Consider the following 4,951-nt stretch of genomic DNA (forward strand, 5'->3'; position numbering starts at 1 on the left):
CGAATCAAGCAGTACAACTGTTTCTTGCCTCCTACCATTCGCATCCACGAGATGGACCATCGTCGACGGAATTTGTTCACGGCCACCGCCATTGGACACTGCTCCACTCATCAGCATCCAGGGCCCAAGGAAGGCCGCATTTATTGCTTTGTGCTGCACAATATTGTGTTTTTTCAGGGCTTTTAGCGGCAGCAGACGGTGGGTGTGAGGCGAGATGCTTCGTCGACTTGGCGCATGCATGTATCTCATTTCAGGACCAGATGGACTGCAGCACCAACATCACAATCTAATTCACCACTGTCATGTGCACAGTTATCCTTCTGTACCTCTTTTCCCAGGTTCACAGATCCCGAGGATAGCGCAGCCACAGCAGCTGCAAGAGTGTCATCATGACACTGTGAGACAACTCGAGGTGGTGGTGGTGGTGATGGTGGTGGTGGTGGAGGAGGAAGAGGAGAAGGAGGAGGCCGCCACCGCCACCTACTTCCAATGGCACTGAATCCTCCCACACTGCAGCAGCCGACGTGTTCAAAATCTTGGTATGAGCCTCAGGAGGAGGATCCTTACCCTTCCGGGCCTTTACCGGGTGACATTTCCACCAGAGCGAAGGCGGAATGGTGGGGTACGACAAAGTCTGACATCCCCTACAGCCACAGCTTCTGATTCATCAGAGCATTCATGCTGCTGCCTCCCCTCCCCATTGTCATGCCCCATATACGACAACAGTCCATCGCTTTGGAGGGGAGGAATGTTACGGCACAACAGTCAAGAACAACAGAAGAGAAGGCTGTGAGAAGAAGCCAGGCAATCGCACATTAACTGACCTCCCTCCAGGACGACAATGCCGCAGCAGCAGCCCCTACGTGAAGACGACGTTAAGTGCCGTGTTCGACTGGTGGCAGCCCACTTCAATAGCTGCTTCAACGTTAGCCACTTCAGTAGCCAATGATTCGTAGCCTCTTCATTAGCAGTCTCTACATAGCACAGTTAGAGATCAGTAGTCACTGCAGTTCAATTGACAAGACTTCTGTTAGAAGCAGTCGCTAGGACTAGAAGAGTTACTTGTGTGTCTTATTCTGAAGAATAAGACATCTGTGTAATTGCATTAGTCGAGAATCATGTAAAAAGAACTACAAGAATTCTCAGATCAAAGTTAAGTATTTGTACTTTTCTTGTCGTGGTAAAACTCATTAATACAAGTAAAATTATTTAACTGGATAGATAAAAAATATACTCACCAAGTGGTGGCAACACACACACACACACAAAACACTGTTGTGGTGGCAAGCTTTCAGAGCCAGTGGCTCCTCCAGGCAGAAGGGTTGAAGTGGATGGGAGAAGGGTGCAACTCTAGGAAAAGGGGTATATTTTGAAGAAGTCACCCAGAACCACAGGTCAGGGAAGATTTATCGTATGGGATGAGAAGGAGAGACTGATCGTTGGAGACTGCAAAAATTCTTGGAATCTGAATACCTTCTCCCAATTAAATTTCATATGGTCCTTTTCCGAATTCCATGCCACTTTCCTTGATGTTGACCTCACCCTCACCAAAGGCCAGCTACACACTTCCATAAACATTAAACCTACCAACAAACAACAGTACTTACATTTTGACTGTTGCCATCCTTTCCATGTCAAACATTCCCTCCCATACACCCTTGGCATCCAAGGCAAATGTATTTGTTCAGAAGCAGACTCTTTACAGCAATACACCGTCATTATCACCTCGGTCTTAACTGCACGTAATCACCCCACCAGCCTAGTTAAAAAGCAAATTTCCTAGGCCATCACACCCAATCCTGGTTTTGCTGATCCCTCCACAGAACATCTTCGCACACCACTGGTGACTCAGTATTATCGTGGCCTGGAATGTGTTAATCAGCTACTTCGACAGGGTCATGATTTCCTAAAATCATGTCTTGAAATGAGATCCATTCTGTCTGAAATTTTGCCCACCACACCTAGAATAGCTTTCCATTGCCCTCACAATCTCTGCAATATTCTTGTCAGACCCTACACTGCTCCTGCACCCATCTCCCTACCTTACAGCTCATTCTTGTGACTATCACTGCTGCAAGTCTTGCCCTATGTATTCTCCTACCACCACCTATAATAGACCTGTAACTGGCAAAACATTTACTGTCAAAGGGAGAGCCACCTGCGAAACGAAATCATATACCAGCTATTATGTAAACACTGTCCATCCTCCTACATCGGCATGACTACCACCAAATTACCTTCTACATTGGCATGACTACCACCAAATTATCAATTAGAATGAATGGGCATAGGCAGGGGGGTATATACTAGCAACTACCAATATCCTGTTGCAGAGCATGCTCTACAGCATGAAATTCGTGACCTCAGCTCTCGTTTCACCACACACGCCATCTAGATTCTTCCTCCAGACACCAGTTTCTCAGAACTCTGCAGGTGGGAACCAACACTACATGTCCTTGGTTCTCATCACCCCCCCTTTCCCCCATTTATGTTAATTTCTTCCATCTCAGCTTTTCTTCACTGTAACTAATCTTTGCTTCACTCAGTTTTAGTTTCCTACATCTTTCATTGTCTTTCCCGTCTATTTTTCACTGCCCCTCCCACCTCTGTTACATACACTGCACTTAGTTTCTCACTCTTACTAATTCGTGCACAATGTTTTAGTAGTACTCTCTGTCTTGCATATTACCATGTCTTCCATCTTTAAGCTCTCAGGTTTTCAGACCTTGTCTGATGCAGTCCCCAACAATCAGTCTTTCCTCCTCATCTAATACGGAAGTCTCCCCTGACCTGTGGTTCTGGGTGACTATCCCAAAATCAACCCCTTTCCCTAGACCTCTCCAGCCATTTTCCTTCACCATTCTTCCTTTCCCTTCAACCCTTCTTCCTGAAGAAGGAACCACTGGCTCCGAAAGCTTGCCAATCCCAACAGTCTTGTGTGTGTGCGCGTGTTCCACCGCTGCTTGTGGGTAGATTTCTTATCTATCCAATTAAATAGTTTTTCCATCATTAACACAAACAGTTTGTTTGTCTAGCGAACCAAGTACGGAGGATTCGTAGGCAACAGTTAAAAATAGAAGTACTTACAACCAGTTAAGGCAAAGTGCATATTATCCCATTCTAACAGTTGAAGGAATACGAGTAACAGGTACTGCAGAAACCTAGGGAAACCAATGAAAGAGGTGTTTTCGACAGTTTCTTTGGAAAACTTAAGTTCACCCATAATTTATTAGTAACGCCAAACACAAATGTTCCCATATTACTGGGCATAGATTGGGTCAAATCGGATTATAGGAAGATGAAATTTACCACTCTACAACCAATATGGAAGATTACAATATAATGGAAGGAAACGTTCCACGTGGGAAAAATTATATATAAATACAAAGATGAGGTGACTTACCGAACAAAAACGCTGGCAGGTCGATAGACACACAAACAAACACAAACATACACACAAAATTCAAGCTTTCGCAACAAATTGTTGCCTCATCAGGAAAGAGGGAAGGAGAGGGGAAGACGAAAGGAAGTGGGTTTTAAAGGAGAGGGTAAGGAGTCATTCCAATCCCGGGAGCGGAAAGACTTACCTTAGGGGGAAAAAAGGACAGGTATACACTCGCACACACGCACATATCCATCCACACATATGTCTGCTTGTGTCTGTATGTGTGGATGGATATGTGCGTGTGTGCGAGTGTATACCTGTCCTTTTTTCCCCCTAAGGTAAGTCTTTCCGCTCCCGGGATTGGAATGACTCCTTACCCTCTCCTTTAAAACCCACTTCCTTTCGTCTTCCCCTCTCCTTCCCTCTTTCCTGATGAGGCAACAATTTGTTGCGAAAGCTTGAATTTTGTGTGTATGTTTGTGTTTGTTTGTGTGTCTATCGACCTGCCAGCGTTTTTGTTCGGTAAGTCACCTCATCTTTGTATTTATATATAATATGGAAGATTAGTTTTATTAAAAGGGAAAGCTCAGTTAAGACCAGAGAGTACATCAGATGAAGTCTGGGGAAATTCTGAACAAAAAAGGAAGAGTTAAACATAGTACTGTGTAAATACCAAGTAGTATTTTCAGACCAGGTCCATATAATTAATGTGTATTAGAGTAAATTAAAAATTAAGGCATTACAGCCATTCTTTAAATAGAAAACCATACCAAATACCTCTTAGCCACTACTATGGAGATCAATAAAATGATTGATCAAAGTATAATCAAGAAATCGATTAGCGCATTTAATAATCCCTTGCTGATGGTAAAGAAACCCTGTGGAAACAAGACATTAGTTCTGGAGACTCAAACATTAAATCAGTATATTGAAAGGGAAAGGGACCAATCAGTACTGATAGAAGAAATTTTATCAGAATCAGAAGGCATTAAGTACATTATGTCTACGGACCTCATGTCGTGGTACTTGCAGACAACTATTCTTCACACCAGTTTGCCACAAAGTTCTTTAGCATATCCTAAGTTTAAATGTAATAAATTTCCTCCGTTAAAAAAGCTTGTCCACAAATCAGCAAGGACTTACAAAGCACCACTCGTGTGGCACTCAGTTTTCCCTTTAATCATATCTTTGATCCCAACTTAAAGGTATAAGCATATGAAAAGTTCCCAACATGTGAGACGGCTACAAAGACTTAAAAGAACCTAGGAGTCCATTTATTCTCTATACATGTAAAAGATCTGATAGGGTAAAACAGCAGTCTGCAGCTGCTACTTTTCTAGAGAAAGGTGTTTGGTGACCGTAGGAGGATACATAAAATTTCTAGTTGGTGTGATGAGTAGCGGCTTGCTCTAAATATAGAAAAATCTAGGACGAGCAGGAATAACAATCACAGTGTTCGAATACAGCATTAGTAGTGTGTTGCTTGACAATCATATCCATTAACATCTAGGCATAATGTTGCGGAGCAATATGAAATTTAATGAGCACTTAAGTATGGTAAAAGTC

Source organism: Schistocerca piceifrons, chromosome 3, assembly GCF_021461385.2.
Source record: "Schistocerca piceifrons isolate TAMUIC-IGC-003096 chromosome 3, iqSchPice1.1, whole genome shotgun sequence".
Lineage (NCBI taxonomy): Eukaryota > Metazoa > Arthropoda > Insecta > Orthoptera > Acrididae > Schistocerca > Schistocerca piceifrons.